The 20,366-nt window shown below is 35.9% G+C and overlaps 1 pseudogene; it reads right to left on the bottom strand.

The window, feature by feature from the left end:
* LOC110729345 overlaps positions 1-20,366 on the bottom strand; it is a 112,498-nt pseudogene that overhangs the window by 9,205 nt on the left and 82,927 nt on the right.

The raw sequence follows: 20,366 nt of genomic DNA, 5'->3' as shown, positions 1-20,366 counted from the left end.
TCCATTTTGCAAGTTATTTTCTCTCTCCTCCTTCAATTTCTCAATTCTCAGTTCTCTCTGCTCTCTTTCTCTTTGCTATTTGCTATGATTCTTCATCAATTCTTCTTCAAACTTCATCAATTCTTCGTCAAGGTGAGTTTCGCTTATGTTTTAGTTTGTGTTCGATTTTCTTGGATTAATTTTTTCAATTTGTGTTCGGTTTTTTTTTGGCTTAATTTGTTCAATTTGTGTTCGATTTTTTTTTGGCTTAGTTTATCACTTTGTGTTTGATTTTTTCAATTCCATCATCAAATTTTATGAATTTTGTGTTTGTGTCGATAATTTTGATGATATTTTTCTGATTTTGTGTTTTTGTTGACTTTTAAGTCCGTTTTTGCTCAATTATTTCATATAAATGTGTTTATTTTTTGGACATGTAATGTTTTGATGTTTGCTAGTTACTTGTTAAATAATACAGTGTAAATGTTTTTGTTTTAAGGTAATAATAATTGAGTTCTAATTTAGGGAATGTAATATGTACACCAAGTGTTTGATAAAAGTCTCTAATATGATGTTACATATGTTTGAGTTCTAATTAACTAAATACATATCATTTAGTAATGCTAAGTATAGGTGTGGAGTTGTATGTTGAGTTCTCTAGCATGATTTGGTAATGCTGCTCTATGCATATTTGTGTTTCATTAGTGATAGAAATGGCTGAAATCATAATTTGCTTCTTTCGAATAGTGTCAATATTGTGGCTCATTTGTTTGTTTTTCTTGTGTGAAAAAATAAATAAATTATATGTTGTTCCTTGGAAACTAAACTTTTAACATCGTTGTGTGGCAGAAAAGATTCCAAGGGAAAATTTTACTAGATTATGTGGTGGATGTCAAACTACCATCAAAATAATGGAGGTCTTTTTAGTGGTTCTGTACGTGTGTCATAGCTTCTTCTTTGCTTTAAGTTAGGGAGGTGAAAACAAGTTGTTCTTTGTTAGTTCTATTTGTGAGGTGTTCTGGCCTTACCAGCTTTGGCTATGCTCAGTTCTGATCAGGGTTGTGGTTGTAGTACCATGAACAACAATTGAGTTGATTTGGTTACCTTATACATGCTCGTGGTTTCTTTTCGTGTTAATAATTGTGATTGGTTTTTTTCAGGCTACTGTGTTGTTGCTAATCTGCCTTTGTGACTGTTTGCTGTTTGCTGAGCCTTTAAAAGGTATGGCTTTTGTCTACAATGCTCTGTTAGTCTTCAAAGAGATATCTACCTCGTGTTTTTTTTAACTGTTGCTAAATTTCAGTAATGTAGATTTACCCTTTGTTCTTACCGTTGTTTGCACTTTTCTGCATCCTTTGTTTTATCTGTTACATTGTTCTCTCATTAGTGTTTATGTTTGTGTGGGTCAATACTGAATGCTAGCAGGATATTAGGTCAATGCTGATAGTTGATACAATACGATAGATCATTGTTGTGTATAAGGTTAATGTTCACAGTTAATCATGCTAGCATCGTGTGAACATCTTACTTATTTGCGGTTTGTTCGAGTTTGGGTTTTGTTTTGTTGCAAAAGTGCAAGTGCATTCAGATAGGATTTGTCTGATAGTGTTTAGTGTATTTTAGGATTGAATAGTATGGTAGATGATATATGTGTCGTTTGGGAATGGATCTTTGGAGTCCTTTCTTTTTGGGGTTATGCTCTTTTTTTTTTTTTTAAGTCATGCCTTTTAAATAGTTTGCTCATTTGACAAATGAGCAACTAAGTTTTTGCTCATTTTTTAAATTAGCAACTAAGTATTTGCTCATTTGACAAATGAACAACTAATTATTTGCTCATTTGTTAATTGCTCATTTGTCAAATGAGCAAATAATTAGTTGCTCATTTGTCAAATGAGCGAAAAAATTCAATGCTCCTTTGTCAAATGAGCAAACTATTTAATGCTCATTTGTCAAATGAGCAAATTAATTATTTGCTCATTTGTCAAATGAGCCAAAAAATTCATTGCTTTGTCAAATGAGCAAATGATTCTTGCTCATATTGTCAAATTAATGCTCATTTGTGAGTGTGTTTGAATGTTTTAAATATGTTAGCCTACTAGCTCAAGGGTAGAGCATTGTGCAAATGCACAAAAGATGTGGGTTCGAATCCCACGTAGGTTCATTTATGTAATGTGGAGAAACAAGTTTGTATGAAAGTTTAATTGTAACAAAGTTTATATAGTTATAAATCATTTCAAACCATTTTTTTGCTCATATAATTAGTACGAATTTGATTTTTTTTAATTAATTTTGTTTATAAAGATAACCTATGTAGGAATTGAACCTACATCCCTTATGCATTTGCATAGTGCTCTACCAATTGAGCTAATAGGTTTTATGATCAATCTAACTAGAGAAGTTATTAAATTCTATCAGAACAGAAATGGTAGGAAACACAATCGAAACATCAATCCACATTTGCTGCTTCACCACTGATCAATGATTCAGTAGCCACACCAATTTGATAGATACAACTCTCCTCATAGACAATGACCAAGGATCTGCAGCACGTGACAACTGAAAGAGATTGCCAAAACCTGAAAAAAGGGGGAGAAATAATGACTGAGCACCAAACCCAAGGCTTTCTACATTATTAGAGCTTTCAGCCACCACAATAGGTTAATAGATTATATATCGAGAGTAATGTAGTTTATGTACATCATCTCTGTCTTACTTAGTGTGTTAGCAGAGAGAAATGTGTATATTTCAAAAGCCATCAACTTTACTGATATCAGGATGGCAGATGAACATAACAGTAGCAAGAAACAAAATAAATCTTGTGCAGATTGCTCATATGAAAAGAAATACTACAGGCCCAACATAACCACCGTGTATTTTAGTTTCATTTAAGAATTATAATGGGGGAATCATACAGAGAGAGGAGGGACCAGAAGTAAAAGCAGGTTATCACATAAAAAAGAGACATTGTCACCAACCCTGCTATCTCAATCCTAATTACTTAGACTGGGCATTCATAATACCCACATTAGAAATGAAATTAAACAAATGAAGGGCGCAATCTGCAAACCTGACGATCAGCCTTTTCCATTTCCATTTTCTGCAGAGAACGATAAATAGGTATTAGAATCTAGCATATCAGCTGGCTAGGTAAATAAGGGCAAGAAAAAAAATAAACTCGTAAATTTAACAACCACATTCATTCTAGAGCTTTGATCTCAAATAAACAACCACTAAGACAGTTCATAAAGGTCATAATATGAGACTGGTTATAAATGACAACAGACCATGTTTATGCAAGGGAAAAAAAATGCACGTCATAGCATATTCAATCTACACATCAGATGAAGATACATGGAGAATTCAGAGAAACACTGATAGATGATAACAGGTTCTCTCTCCTAAAAGTCCTAATTTTCATTATTCTTAGAAATAATCAGCATGACCATCAACTTAACTACATAAATATAACTTATAAGTTAAAAAGTAAATGCATCACCTTGATGTAGACATTCTCTGCAGCCTTTTCCTCCTCACCTAGAACCTTGCCGCCTCTTGAAAACCTCTTAGATACATATCTTGCAGCAACTCTTCCTGTCGTGTTGATCACAAGTATATGATTCAAGTATAAACCTGCATATAGATAATGTTTAGCTCAAATTTGAGAATTGTATCATATCAATTTAACATCATAAGATTCATAACTCGCGAAACTTGTCGATGTTGCAACAAAATGAGTTAAATCTTGCACGTGTGTGTGTGTATTTGGTAAAAATCTACTTAATCTTTCAGATTTCAAGAGCATACATTTAATATAAAGCAGTCACAAATGACACATAGCACATAAATAGTGGTCTTACAACAAATTTAAACAAGATAATGCAACGGTGATCAGAATATTAACGACCTTATAAGACTTCATGTTATACCCCAAGAAATCGTACACAGGTGGCAGGTGCTGCAAGATGAGTTAAATCTTGCATATGTTGATATCATGATAAATAAGCAAATAATTGCTTGCTCATTTGAGAAATGAGCAAAGAATAATTTGCTCATTTGAAAAATGAACAAATAATTGTTTGCTCATATGATAAATACCAAGATTATCATCTGTTCGAATATCACCAACTAAGACATTATTAACCCAACTACCCCCGTCTTCCACACCAATCTGACTACCCTTAATAGCAAAGGGCAGTTCATTTTCCGCATCAAAAGTATTCGAAGTAGTACCTACGAACTCATTCAAAACAAACTCATTGATAATAGAGTACCAAGTCACAAGATTTCTAACAAGCATAACAAGCATTTTATCAAATACCTTGTATGCACTATCAGGATATTCAAAACAAACTCATGGATAATAGAGTACCAAGTCACAAGATTTCTAACAAGCATTTTATCAAACACCTTGTATGCACTATCAGGATATTCATAAGTATCATAAAAATGCATCAAAATTGGAACAAGTTGATTTGAATTCATCAAAATTCAAACGAGATGATTTAAAATCATCAAAATTACAAAAATCAGAACAAGAAGATTGAGAATTCAATTGAAGTTATCAAAATTAAAACTAAATTAAGAAAAATCTGAAAAGTACTAATTGAAAGCAGTAGTGAACAAGAGGAGAGAGAAAATTGAGCTCATTCAATTGGACATAATAACATTAACATGCAATTTATTAGTTCTTAAATACTCAAATCGAAAATTTCTCATTGAATTTTAACGAATATAATCGAATTTTTTAACGAAAAATATCAAAAAAATTTACAAACAATTTGAAATTCTCAAACACTAAGATTAACATGCAATTGAATTTTTTTTTGTAAATTTTGATGCTAAGATTAAACTAAGATCATTGAATTTACAAAATTTATAAAACTAAAAGAATTACAAACCTCAATAATTTATGGAAATTGATACTCGTGAACAAGAAGAGGAGAGAGAAATTGTCGAGTTTAAAAAGACGCCATTGATAAATTCTTGAAGCTTCGTGGTGGAGAGAGAGCAGAGAAGAGATTGGAGTTTCGTGGTGGAGAGAAAGTAGAGCAAAAGCTTAGATTGTTAGAGAATGTTTATATCATTAATCTCAGCTGTTGGATTTATTACACTCCAATGGCTGAGATTTGTCCTCACATAAATGATATGTTTTCACATAAAGGGTGGTTCTCACCGGATCCCAACCCTATATATATATATATATATATATATATATATATAGGGTTGGGATCCGGTGAGAACCACCCTTTATGTGAGAACCTTTATCTATGTGAGAACCAATACTAGCCATTAGATTTTATGAAATTCAATGGCCGAGATTAAAAGACAAAGCTTGTTTAACTGCTTCAACTTTCTCATTTTTTCTCTCTTCAAAACCAAGCTCCATAATTATCAATGGCGATTGATTAATCCATTTGAAGGCTTGACAATTTTGATTTCATCTTTTTCTTCACAAGTACGAATAACTTCGATTAAAGAATTTGAATGCTCGATAATTATCAAGGTTTGTTCAACTTTTCAATTTCGATTTTACTCCTCTGAAAATTTTGAATTGCATCAATTACTAAGGCATTGTAAGTTAATTTGATTTTGATTTTCGTTGTTGTCTATGATTTAATGTGAATTTTAAATCAAGATTGTGCGATTTTGATTACAAAAATTTTGGGTTTCACATTTTTTAATTTCGATTTTAGTATTCTGGAAATTTTTGAATATGAATGTTCTTAATTTTGGTTATCTGAGTTTGACTTTCTAATTTTTGCTCGGTTTTTTTACTTTGAGTGTTCTCAATTTAAGATTTTCATTAAAATTTACAATAGGCTTTTCAATTGTGCCTGTTGACAAGATCTTTGACACCATCGAGGAGGTTGCGGACGAGCTGGACTTGCAAGTCCGCATGAGGAAGAAGTATGGTGTCGAATACTTGGTTGGGCCTAAGGGTGATTTCATTGTCAGGGTAGAGATTGATCAACTAACTGAACAATTGGTAATTATCAATGAGTATGTTTTGAATATCCTGATGGTGCATACAAGGTGTTTGATAAAATGCTTGGTAATAATTTGTCGTTTGAGGAATGCTATCATATGGAATTGAACAAGGGATTATTAATGCTGGTAAAATGATTACTCGGCTTAAGGAGAATGTAGTTGGTAGAATTAGATGTTTGCCATGTAAAATGAGTGCTAAAAACAGAAGTTGGTTTGATAATATGCGATAAGTTTCTTTAGCTGCTTGTTTTGATAATATGTGATGAGCAATGATAATAAGTTAGTTACTCATTTGTCAAATGAGCAAATAATTAGTCGCTCATTTGTCAAATGAGCAAATACTTAGTTGCTAATTTCACAAATGAGCATTGAGTTATTTGCTCATTTGACAAATGAGCATTCAATTATTTGCTCATTTGACAAAAGATCAAAGAATTGTTTGCTTATTTCACAAATGAGCATTGAGTTCCTTAGTCTGCTTGCCCATGCACAAGCCCCACCCCCTTCTTCTTGGTCTGTTTCCTGCACACCAACCACACTCCCTTCTTCCACTTCCCTCCACAAACCTACTCCCCAGCCCCCTCATCTTTCTGTCACTACTAGAAATAGGCCGTTTTCCGAGGGAATTTTTCTGACGGACCTAAATTCCGTCGGAAAATCCGTACTTTCTGACGGAATTCGAATCCGTCGGAACATTCCGTCGGAATTCTTGCGACGGAAATTAATTCCCTCGGAATATTAGGCTTCCGACGGAATATTCCGTCGGAATGTTAGTTTTCCAACGGAATTTATATCCGTCGGAATGTTCCTACGGAATAATCCCTCGGAAAACCGATACATTCCGACGGAAAAATCCGTCGAAACATTATAATATAAAAAAAAAACCGGTACAACTTTATCCTCTTCTCTCCTCTTTCTTTCTCTTCTCCTTCTCTAACCTTCCTCCTTCTCTCATTTCCGCCTCACTTTCTCTCTCTTCTCCTTCTCTTTCCTTCATTTCTCTCTCCTTCGCCCTATCTTTCTCTCTCTTCTCCTTCTCCTTCTCCTTCCTTTGTTTCTCACTCCTCCTCCTTCCTCCTTTTCTCTCTCCTTCGCGCAACCAACACCAAACACCACCGTCGCTGTGCAACCACCACACTACCACCGCCTTCTCAAGGTTTTTCATGTCAAATTCGACCATGAAAACCCTAGATCTAGAGTTTTTATGGTCGAATTTGACCTTTAAAACCCAACTTCAAGCTAATTTAGGGGTTTTGGTCAAATTCAAGGTGAGTTATCGAATTTTTTCCCTTTTTTTTTTTAATTTCTGGGTTTTTTGTGGTTCGAATTTGTGGGTTTTCTTGTTTTGAAATTTTCGGGGTTTTTTTTGGTCGAATTTGTGGGGTTTTTTGGGTCGAATTTTTTTCGTTTTTTTGGGTTGATTCTGGGTTTTTTGGGGTTCGAATTTGTGGGTTATCTTGTTTTGAATTTTTGGGTTTTTTTTGGGTTGAATTTCAAGGTTTTTTTGGGTTGAATTTCCAGGGTTTTTTTTGGGTTGAATTTTCGGGTTTTTTTGGGTTGAATTTCTGTGGGTGGGTGGGTGGGTGGGTGGTGGCGGGGGTGGGTCTTGGTGGGTGGCCAGGGTGGTTTGGGTGGTGGGTAGATCTGTGGGTGGGTGGTGGGTAGATCTGTCGGTGGGTGGTGGCAGGGGTGGGTCTTGGTGGGTGGGTGTGTGTCTGGGTGGGGTGGGGGGTGAGTGGGGGGGTGGGTGGGTCTGGGTGGGGTGGGTGGCCAGGGTGGTTTGAGTGGTGGGTAGATCTGTGGGTGGGTGGTGGCAGGGGTGGGTTTGGTGGGTGGGTCTGGGTGGGTGGCCGGGGGGGGGGGAGGGTGGTTGGTGGCGGGGGTGGGTCTGGGGTGGGCTTTTTTTTTTATTTTTTTAATTTGGTTTTCCGACGGAATATTCCACCGCCGACTGAATATTCCGTCGGAAGGGTCTCTTCTTCCTACGGAATAGTTTCCGTTGTAAGCTTGCGACGGACTTATGATTTAAGTTAAACTAGGGTCCGACAAGTTGTAATCCGTCGGAAATTCTGTCAGAAAACACTGTTCCGACGGAATTTCCGACGGAAAAGGTCGTTTTTCTTACAAAAGTTTTCCGACAACCCGTATCGACGGAAATTCCGTCGGAAACGACCTTTTCCGACGGATTTTAGGGTGTTTCCGACGGAATTTTGCCGTTGGAAATGGCCTGTTTTCTAGTAGTGTGCTTGCGGTTCTGATTTCAGTTCTAATTTTAGATTGTGAAATTATTGTGTGTGTGTGTGTGTGTTTGTGTGTGTGAGTGAGTGTAAGAGTGTATGTGTAAGTGTGTATGTTTGCTCCTAGCCGTGTACATTCTTATTTAAGAATCTGATTTCAGTTCTAATTATTGAGAGTGTGTGTGTAAGTGTGTTAAAGGGGGTGCATATTCACTTGTTACTAATTTACTTGATAATACTTCCTAGTAGTAGTTGTGTTGGGTGAGCATGTGTTGGGTAATTTGTGAGCTATGGTGGTTGTTGTAGTAATAATGGAGGCATTTTAGTTTCTACATGTGATTGTTTTCCTCTACTTCTATGGGAGGACGTTGATCTATATCAAAAACCTATTAGCTCAAGTGGTAGAGCACTATGCAAATGCATATATGATGTAGGTTCGAATCCTACATAGGTTGTATTTATAAATAACTATTTAAAAAAAAACCTTAAAAAAAAACTTGATCATCTCTCCTTTTCTGCTCAACTATATCGTTGTTCAATTCTTATACATGTCTTATAATTGTAATATGATTTATGCAATGTCCGAAATATTTAGCACGAATTAGCCTAGGCAACTTCCTCTTGATCAAATAATAGGTGTTCCTTTTCCGGCAATGGGTGTCTTTTGTATTGTTTTCCCAATAACCAAAAGAAATAAATTTCATTAACTACTCAAAATTTTCAAACTCTGCATTTTCACACTACTCTACATGCTAATTGAGTGTAGTTTGCTCATATCTTTACTCATTTCTTTGCTCACACTACAAACTTGTGTCTCCACATTACATAAATGAACCTACGTGGGATTCGAACCCACATCTTTTGTGCATTTGCACAATGCTCTACCCTTGAGCTAGTAGGCTAACGTATTTAAAACATTCAAACACACTCACAAATGAGCATTAATTTGACAAAATGAGCAAGAATTATTTGCTCATTTGACAAATGAGCAAGAATTATTTGCTCATTTGACAAATGAGCATTAAATAGTTTGCTCATTTGACAAAAGAGCATTGAATTTTTTTGCTCATTTGATCAATGAGCAAAAAATTATTTGCTCATTTGACAAATGAACAAAAAATTATTTGCCCATTTAATTAATGAGCAAAAACGTGTTTGCTCATTTGACAAATGAGAAGAGAATTGTTTGCTAGTTTGACAAATAAGAAAAGAATTATTTCTCATTTGACAAATGAGCAGAGAAGTGTTTGCTCATTTGACAAATGAGTAGAAATGTGTTTGCTCATTTGACATATGAGCAAAAAATGAACAAAGAATTGGGCAAGCTAAGACGAAATTTGTTGAACAAAATGTGTTCACAGCAACCCAAAATGATAGCCAAGATAGCTGTTAAATAATATATAACTTTATCCAACTTTCCGTGAAACAACATTTTCTAGTCTAAGAATCCACGACAAACATTAGTTGACAAGAACACAAGGCTCTTACTTTACAGCTAGAAACAACCACAATGTTTGACATTTCCTGCAAGCCTTTTGGAAGATCTCCCCCAAAAACTGGTTTAGCAGGTTGGGCACACATCGTGACATTCACTTTTCTAACCCAGGGAAGTGCTGCCACCACCTCATTTACTTTCTTCTTAAACTTCAAAAACAGAACAATTGTATACCCTATATTAATGCATAATGATTGAAGCCCAAATACACATTACAAGGAAATAGTATAACCCCAAAAGCAGTGGTGGGATCAAAAGTATTGTATAACCATTGTCTAAAAAGAAAAAAACAAACAAACATGCATGTAAGTGCCATATTCTTTTTCATATCTATGTGATCACTTGGTTGATATCTATGTGATCTTGAGAAGTTGAACCCTATGTTTATCTATGTGGATCAGCCCAATAATGTACGGGTATAAAGAAACTACCACTCAATACCAATCAAACTGATGATAAGGTTAGCAGATATTAAATATACATAGTAATACTTTAAAATAATTTGACTAAGAGAAATGTTTATAAGACAGATTAACACACCTTTAAAAGAATACTTAAAAAAAATAAAAAAATAAAAAAAGTGACCAACTAAAAGGGAGATTTATGAAACGACCTGCAACATCAACGTAGACTTCACGCCTGTATCTTGTGATTCTACTCTTGCAAATGAAAAATGGCAGTTACAGCACACATCCAATCAGTATTATACTTAATAAGCCTTCCAGCTACTCCAACCATAACTCCAATTTTTTTATATGAATAACTTGTCAACAAAAAACAGAATCAGTTCAAAGCAATAATAGCTTCTTAACTATAATTCAGGAGTCGCTAACTTTGAAAGACATAGATACAAACACATAATCACCAAATACTTAAGAACCAATATACCTCCACTATTAGCTTTAGCTACACAAGGATGGTGAAGATCTCTACCACACAACTCAATTGATTCCCTGAGAAACTGCAACCAGGAAACAAAAGATTGTAACTACAAAATAACATACATTTATCCTGCTTATCAATCGATTCCTTATTTGTGTATTATTAGTACTTTTGCCGCATTACTCAAAACAACAGCGTGTAAGTGCCATATTCCTTTAAAAAAGTTGCTTGGTGCTTATGGTAGCAGCATGTGAGTACTCATATATCACATCAGATTAATGCATAATGATTGAAGCCCAAATACACATTACAAGGCAAGTGTATACTGTATATGATTAAGGCAGTAAATTATGATAGTTCTACATGGCATATCAAACATCTTAGTGTGCATCAAACATCTTTGGGAGTATTAAGTAAGAAGATCATCAATTAAATATGTACTACATTTGAAATTGATATAATAATAGGATTCATTGGGGAATATTGTCAAACACTTAGTGTGCATCAAAATTTAAGCACAAATTAGTGAAATGCAAGTACCAAAATTGACAAAATCAATCTTTATAACCTTATCATAACCTCAGAAATTATAAATAAAAGTTCGAATTACACTATAAAGAACCTAAATTAACAAAAGCAATTAACGATAAACTAGTGAAATTGAAATCAATAGGAACAAAACCTAAATTGCTCGCAAAACACTCTTTTAAACATTTCCTCACATTAATTAAGACTAGATTATGGGAAATAAATTCCATTTTCATAGTTTTGTCCAAACATCTGACTTTGTTTAGCAATCAAATATGGCATAATTATCAATGTAATTGTCCAATAATTTGAACCCTAAATTGAGCATACTGACAATTAAGTTAGAAAACCTAGATTGTGAAATTGATATTTAAAAAAAGTATCTTACCAAAGAAGCTGCTTCAATGGAGGAGGAAAGCTCACAAGCCGCTTCAACGAATAATTCAATGGAGTAGAGAAAGAGAGAGAGGGGTACAGTGAAAAAACTACAAAAAGGGCAAAATTAAACATTGGAGGTTTTTTTTTTGACCGGGATTAATTGTAGGGGTGGCAATTCGGGTCAGCAGGTCGGGTTCGGGTCAGATTTCGGGTCGATTTCGGGTTATGTTAAGAAACTATTAAAAATAGTGTAAAACTTAATATTATTACAAAATATGAAATTTGGGTCAAATCGGGTCGAATTCGGGTTGTTCGGGTTCGGTTCAGGTAGGGTTCGGGTCTCTCTCAGTAACTTTGGGTCGGGTTCGGGTCGGGTTTTCGTGTCGGGTCAGGGTTTGCCAGCCCTAATTAATTGTGGTCGTTGTATGTAATTGATCCAACGGTTATAATGAGTCCTCACATATAAAAAGGTTCTCACATAATGGATGTGTTCTCACATGATCCCATTTCTATATATATATATATATATATATATATATATATATATTTATCTTATTCTTATTTATCAAACTATAAAATAAGAATAATAAAAAAATACATAAATGAAACTAAAAATTTGATAAATTACAGAAATGTTGATAATAATATTTAATAGTATAAATAAAGTAATATAATTTATTACTTGGAGAAAAAATACGTTAATTTATAAACTATATAATCATTAAAAATTATGGTAATCATATTTCAAACGACCATTATAGAATTTTCAGTACAGATACTAGACACGTGTGTAAAACAAATATTTTACAGTTGATTGATTCATATGATCGATGACAAACCTTGAGAAATTGGGGTACATGGTTTTGTTCTTGTTGTTGATGTTTGCCTACTACTTTTTTCTTCTCCTTCCATTCTCTCTTTCTCTTAATTCGAGTATTTTAGAAAAGAGTTTACTGAACAAGGTTGTATTTGCCCACTTTTATATAGACAATATAGTATAAAACTTAAGCTCCTAAATTATAAAAATCCGTCAAAGCGTGGAATAGTATTTTTATGTTTTTTATTTACTTTTTTGGTTTCTGAATATTTGAAGGTTGAATAGTAAGATAGATGCCTCAAGTCAACTCAAGGCTCAATGCCGAACATTTAAAATGTACATGTAAGAGTACATCAATAACTAGGGAAAAAAAATTCACAAAGTTAAGCTTAGGCGGCCTTGTTTGATTGCCCTTTAATAATTGGGGAAATACAAAAATGAGAATTAATTTATCTCATCCAACCTTGTTCAATCAAACTTCCCACATTTATATTTAGATGAACTTACATTATGCTCTCAAAAATTTACTACGTAGAATATAATTGTAGTTGTAATAATACATGAAAATTACATTAAGTTAGCCAAATAAATATATAAAAATTGTTTTGTTGTAATAATTATACATAATCAATGCATTATATGAGCGAGGCAAGATAGAAATTTGGGTAGCTTAGGTATTTGATTCACCATATTCAAAAGTTGTGTGCATTGGAGTGGGCAAGTGGCATCGAACTTTTTTCTACAACGGTCGTTTGAAATATGACTACTATATTAATGATAAATAATATAAGTGTTAGAGCTGCAGCGGAATTTGGTCTTCTAATAGTTATAAAATAATATTAATATAACACCTTTCACAAAATGCAAATTATAGGAATGAGACAAAATAACCAATATGAAGTAACAAAATATAACTTAAGAAATAAACTTCATATTAAGTTTGAATAATGTGAATTACTGATGATTGATTTAAAAAACTAAACAACATAAGGAATATATATACTGCCTCCATTTCTATTAAATAAATGAAAAATAGAAAACCTTTCCTACGTTTTCTCTGCTTCTCTGATAACTTGAGAATCCTAACTTTTCTCTTTCTTCTCCTAAAAATACTCCTCACCTTTATTCCTACAATTCTCCACCTCATTCATAATTTGAGGATGAACAAAATTTTGAACGAACAAATTGTGGTTAGTGTATCCGGTTGCACCATTTATAAAATGGCTGCCTACGTACCCCTGGCCGGGATCAAACCAATCGTAGTTCGATTGTTTATCCATGTAATACCTAACATGGGATGACCTTTAGCAATTCCAAGCAATGTTGGAACTTGCTTCCTGACACCACTTTGGTTAACATGTCTGCAGGGTTCTTATCTGTGTGCACTTTCATAAGAGAAATATCACCTTTCTCTACAACATCTCGAACAAAATGATATCTTACATCTATATGTTTTGTCCGAGCATGATACACTTGATTCTTTTCTAGATGAATAGCACTTTGGCTATCACAACTCAACTGTACACTATCTTGTCGTAAGCCCAGATCATCTAGAAGACCCCTCAGCCACAATGATTCCTTTACCCCTTCTGTCACGACCATATACTCAGCCTCTGTAGTAGATAGAGCCACTGTAGCTTGTAACATTGATCGCCAACTAACTGGAGCACCAAATATCGTGAATGCATAACCAGTAGTAGATCGTCGTCTATCCAGATCACCAGCATAATCATAATCAACAAATCCGCTAATTTGACAGTTATCTCCACCAAAGAATAATCCGGTATCAATGGTACCTTTTAAGTGCCTAAGAATCCACTTCACAACTTCCCAGTGTATCTTTCCAGGATTCGCCATGAATCTACTAACAACACCTACCACTTGTGAAATATCAGGGCGTGTGCAAACCATTACATACATTAAGCTGCCTACTGCACTAGCATAAGGTACATTATCCATGTAAGCCTTGTCTTCTGCTGTTGTGGGAGATTGTTTACTAGAAAGCCTAAAATGCGAAGCCAATGGAGTCACAACTGACTTGGCACTTTTCATACCAAACCTTTCAATAACTCGCTCAATGTATCCTTTCTGACTTAAGAACAATTTCCGGCTTGAACTATCTCTTATAATCTCCACACCTAGTATTTTCTTTGCAGCACCCAAGTCTTTTGTTTCAAACTCCTTACCAAGTTGAAATTTTAATCTGTCTATCTCCACCTTGCTTTTCGAAGAAATAAGCATGTCATCCACATACAATAGAAGATAGATATAATCACCTCCATGAAGCTTACGAATGTATACACAACAATCATAATTACTTCTGGAAAAACCTTGCTTTAACATAAAGAAGTCAAATCGCCTGTACCACTGTCGAGGAGATTGTTTCAATCCATAAAGTGATTTCCTCAAGCGACAAACATGACTTTCTTTACCCTCAACCTTGAATCCCTCAGGTTGATACATGTAGATTTCCTCCTCTAAGTCACCATGCAAGAACGCTGTCTTCACATCTAATTGTTCTAACTCAAGATCACCATGAGCAACAAGACTTAAAAGCACCCGTATTGATGTGTGCTTTACGACTGGAGAAAATATTTCATTATAATCTACACCTTCCTTTTGAGCATAACCCTTAGCCATTAACCTGGCTTTAAACCTTGTACCACTTGACTCGGTAGGGTCTTCTTTTCTTTTATAGACCCACTTACAACCTATAGTAGTCTTCCCTACAGGCAATAGGACCACCTCCCATGTCTTCTTCTTATGAAGAGATTTCATCTCTTATTTCATGACAACCAACCAATTCTCACTATCCTTATCCCTGATAGCTTGTTTGAAGGTGACAGGTTCATCATCCTCCACCGAGAGTGCATACTCTACCAAATTTAACTGCCCATAATGCCTTAGAGGTTTGTCTGACCCAAACTTCTGAACTAGTTTATAATTTCTCTTTGGCTTTGTTGATGCCAAAAACTCATGCTGTTGTTGTTGTAAAACATGTGCATTTTCCTGCTGAATCTCTTCATGATCAAGTTCATCCTCTTCCTCATATCGAGTTGCACTAGGATGCTCCACCTGAACATGACTAGAGTCTATTGGTTGCTCTTTAGACTCTATCTCCACCACTTGAGTATTTGAAGTTTCTCCAGCATCACCAGTACTTGGCGTCATAGCTTTGGATAAAGCTATCATAGATCGTTCATCAAAGGTCACATCCCTGCTGATTACAAATTTAGAATCTTCTACACTCCAAAGACGATAGCCTTGAACTCCTTTTGGATACCCTAAAAAGATTACTTTTTTAGCTCTGTCATCAAGTTTATTATCTTTGACGTGATAATAAGCCGTGAATCCAAAAACTCTAAGTTTCCCGTAATCTTCATGTTCCCCTGACCACACTTTATAAGGTGTGTCTCCATCTAGAGAAAAGTGTGGGGATCGATTCACTATGTAACAAGCAGTAGCAACCGACTCTGCCCACCATTCTCTGCCTAACCCAGAATTAGAGCGCATACACCTTGCCTTCTCAAGTAGTGTACGATTCAGTCTTTCAGCGACTCCATTCTGTTGTGGTGTGTCTCGCACTGTCCAATGTCTTACAATGCCCTGTTGATCACAAAACTCCTTGAAAGCACCATCTGTGTACTCTGTGCCATTATCAAATCGCAGAGTTTTCAGTATCCTCCCTGTTCTGTTTTCAACCATTACTCTCCACCGCTTGAAAGTGTCGAATACCTCATTCTTATGCTTGAGAAAGTAAATCCAAGCATACCTTGAATAATCATCGACAAACGTAACAAAATACATGGAACCACCCTTGGAAGTTACTTTAGCCGGACCCCATACATCTGTATGCACATATTCTAACAACCCTTTGCTTTTATGCTTGCTTGTGCAAAACTTCACCCTATGCGCCTTTCCGTACACACAATGTTCACAAAATTCCATTTGTGGTTTCTTCATGTTCTTCAGCAAACCTTGTCCACTAAGCAATGATAAACCTTTTTCCGACATATGCCCTAGCCGCATGTGCCAAATTCTCGTGCATTCTGTGTGATCTTTTACTTCCACTGATTCCAATTGCTAAATCATCTGTAACAGTATTTCCCAAAAGCGGATAAAGATTACTGTTACGAACTGCCTTCATCACAACCAAGGAACCACGAACAACTTTCATAAACCCGTTCTCCGCAACTATTTTGCAACCATTTTTCTCTAACAAACCTATAGAGATTAGGTTTTTCCGCAAATCTGGAATATGTCTCACATCCTTCAAGGTTCTCATAACTCCATCATGCATCTTGATTCTAATTGGTACCAGAGCCAACGTCTAAATTTTGAGTGGTAAAATTCAATTTAGTGTAAAATGGCTTTTATTAGTGGAAATGTCAAAGTAGGCAAATATGAAATTGAAAAATTTAATGGAAAAAATGATTTTTCCTATTGGAGGATGCAAATGAAAAATTTTCTTATATCACAAAATTGCATACGGCATTATTAGGGAAAGAGAAAATGCCGGCTGATATGAAGGATGAGGATTGGGAAGAATTAGATCTTGAGGCGCGGGCTGCTATAATATTATGCCTTGAGAGGGATGTTGCTTTCTTGGTAAATGAAGAAGCAACAACAGCAGGCGTTTGGGCAAAGTTAGAGAGTAATTTCATGATGAAGACTCTAACTAACAGGATCTATTTAAAATCCAAATTGTATACGTGCAAGATGGAGGAAGACACCTCAATCCGGGATTATGTCAATAAGTTTGATAGGATCATATCAAAATTAAAGGACATAGATGTGAAGATTAATGATGAGGACCAGGCATTAATTTTATTACTTTCATTACCAAAGTCCTACGAGAACCTAGTACAAACATTGATGCTGGTGGGTGATACTCTAACCATGGATGAGACGAGGGCATCACTTTTAGCGGATGATCTACGTAAGGTTGCTACAAGTGTAATGTCATCTTCAAGTGGAAGATTACAAGGATCAAGCACAAGGATTGTTTGCAACTAGAGGAAGGACAAATGAAAGAGGAAAAGGTAAGTGTGGAAAATCTAGGACAAAATCTAGACCTCACACGGAAAAGACATGCTTTAAATGTGGTGAAACTGGACACTTTAAAGAAAATTTCCCAAATAAGAGGTTATTATTCAAGAATCAGTAAAATAACAACCCAAAAGAAAAACAAGAAGCAATTTATGTCTCAAATGGCGAGGAAGATTGTTACTCTGTAACTGAAGAATCTCATGAGATCTCCGGTAAGTGGATGCTTGACTCAGGAGCCTCTCACCATATGTGCCCAAATAGGAAGTGGTTTACTACTTATGAAAGCACAAATGGGGGCACAGTTTTAATGGGCAATGATCATGCTTGTAAAACTGTGGGGCTAGGTACAATTAGAATCAAGAAGCATGATGGAGTTATGAGAACCTTGAAGGATGTGAGACATATTCCAGATTTGCGGAAAAACCTAATCTCTATAGGTTTGTTAGAGAAAAATGGTTGCAAAATAGTTGCGGAGAGCGGGTTTATGAAAGTTGTTCGTGGTTCCTTGGTTGTGATGAAGGCAGTTCGTAGCAGTAATCTTTATCCGCTTTTGGGAAATACTGTTACAGATGATTTAGCAATTGGAATCAGTGGAAGTAAAGACCACACAGAATGCACGAGAATTTGGCACATGCGGCTAGGGCATATGTCGGAAAAAGGTTTATCATTGCTTAGTGGACAAGGTTTGCTGAAGAACATGAAGAAACCACAAATGGAATTTTGTGAACATTGTGTGTACGGAAAGGCGCATAGGGTGAAGTTTTGCACAAGCAAGCATAAAAGCAAAGGGTTGTTAGAATATGTGCATACAGATGTATGGGGTCCGGCTAAAGTAACTTCCAAGGGTGGTTCCATGTATTTTGTTACGTTTGTCGATGATTATTCAAGGTATGCTTGGATTTACTTTCTCAAGCATAAGAATGAGGTATTCGACACTTTCAAGCGGTGGAGAGTAATGGTTGAAAACAGAACAGGGAGGATGCTGAAAACTCTGCGATTTGATAATGGCACAGAGTACACAGATGGTGCTTTCAAGGAGTTTTGTGATCAACAGGGCATTGTAAGACATTGGACAGTGCGAGACACACCACAACAGAATGGAGTCGCTGAAAGACTGAATCGTACACTACTTGAGAAGGCAAGGTGTATGCGCTCTAATTCTGGGTTAGGCAGAGAATGGTGGGCAGAGTCGGTTGCTACTGCTTGTTACATAGTGAATCGATCCCCACACTTTTCTCTAGATGGAGACACACCTTATAAAGTGTGGTCAGGGGAACATGAAGATTACGGGAAACTTAGAGTTTTTGGATTCACGGCTTATTATCACATCAAAGATAATAAACTTGATGACAGAGCTAAAAAAGCAATCTTTTTAGGGTATCCAAAAGGAGTTCAAGGCTATCGCCTTTGGAGTGTAGAAGATTCTAAATTTGTAATCAGCAGGGATGTAACCTTTGATGAACGATCTATGATAGCTTTATCCAAAGCTATGACGCCAAGTACTGGTGATGTTGGAGAAACTTCAAATACTCAAGTGGTGGAGATAGAGTCTAAAGAGCAACCAATAGACTCTAGTCATGTTCAGGTGGAGCATCCTAGTGCAACTCGATATGAGGAAGAGGATGAACTTGATCATGAAGAGATTCAGCAGGAAAATGCACATGTTTTACAACAACAACAGCATGAGTTTTTGGCATCAACAAAGCCAAAGAGAAATTATAAACTAGTTCAGAAGTTTGGGTCAGACAAACCTCTAAGGCATTATGGGCAGTTAAATTTGGAAGAGTATGCACTCTCGGTGGAGGATGATGAACCTGTCACCTTCAAACAAGCTATCAGGGATAAGGATAGTGAGAATTGGTTGGTTGTCATGAAAGAAGAGATGAAATCTCTTCATAAGAACAAGACATGGGAGGTGGTCCTATTGCCTGTAGGGAAGACTACTATAGGTTGTAAGTGGGTCTATAAAAGAAAAGAAGACCCTACCGAGTCAAGTGGTACAAGGTTTTGATCACGAGGCATGAGAATTTGTTCTTCATTCTGATCACGAGGCTCTAGAGTTCATACATGGGCAACAAAAACTCAACAAAAGGCATGCTAAATGGGTAGAGTTTCTCCAATCATTTACTTTCAGCTCTAAATACAAAGATGGTAAGAGTAATGTCGTTGTCGATGCATTGTCTCGTCGAAACTATTTGCTTTCCATGGTTGATGCTAAAATCTTGGGTTTTGAACAAATTAAGGAGTGTTACATAGATGTTCCTGACTTTTCTAGTGAGATCGAAACTACGACTAAGGAGTTTGTGTGGCAAGATGGTTACCTCTTTAAGGGTAACAAGTTGTGTGTTCCGAAAAATGGAGTAAGGGAGTTGTTGGTAAGAGAAGTTCATAATGGGGGATTAGCCGGACATTTTGGGATACAAAAGACCCTTGATATTTTAGGCGAACACTTCTATTGGCCTAGAATGATCAAGGATGTTACTCATGTTGTTCAGAGATGTGCTTCTTGTCAAAAGGCTAAGGGACACTTCACTAAGGGTCTCTTCACTCCATTGCCGGTTCCCGATTCTCCATGGGAAAGTGTTAGTATGGATTTCATTGTGGGGTTGCCACGAACGCAAAGGGGAAGGGATAGCATAATGGTAGTTGTGGATAGATTTTCTAAAATGGCACACTTTGTAGCTTGTAATAAAACTGATGATGCAGTGAAAGTGGCCGAACTATACTTCAGGAAATTGTCAAACTCCATGGCATTCCTCAAAGTATAGTATCTGATAAGGACTCCAAATTCCTTAGTCATTTTTGGAGGACCCTATGGAAACTTGTGGGTACCAAGTTGTTATTTAGTACCTCTCATCATCCCCAAACTGATGGGCAAATGAAGGTAACTAATAGGACTTTGGGTACTTTGTTACGTGGTCTTGTAAGCAAAACGCAGAAAGATTAGGACGTCAAACTAGCCCATGCGGAGTTTGCTTACAATAGGGCTCATTCATAAACTACTTCTCGTTCT

Source organism: Chenopodium quinoa, unplaced genomic scaffold (assembly GCF_001683475.1).
Source record: "Chenopodium quinoa cultivar QQ74 unplaced genomic scaffold, ASM168347v1, whole genome shotgun sequence".
Taxonomy (NCBI): domain Eukaryota; kingdom Viridiplantae; phylum Streptophyta; class Magnoliopsida; order Caryophyllales; family Amaranthaceae; genus Chenopodium; species Chenopodium quinoa.
Note: the sequence above shows the minus strand (reverse complement) of the source record. Positions and strands in the feature narration are given on the sequence as shown.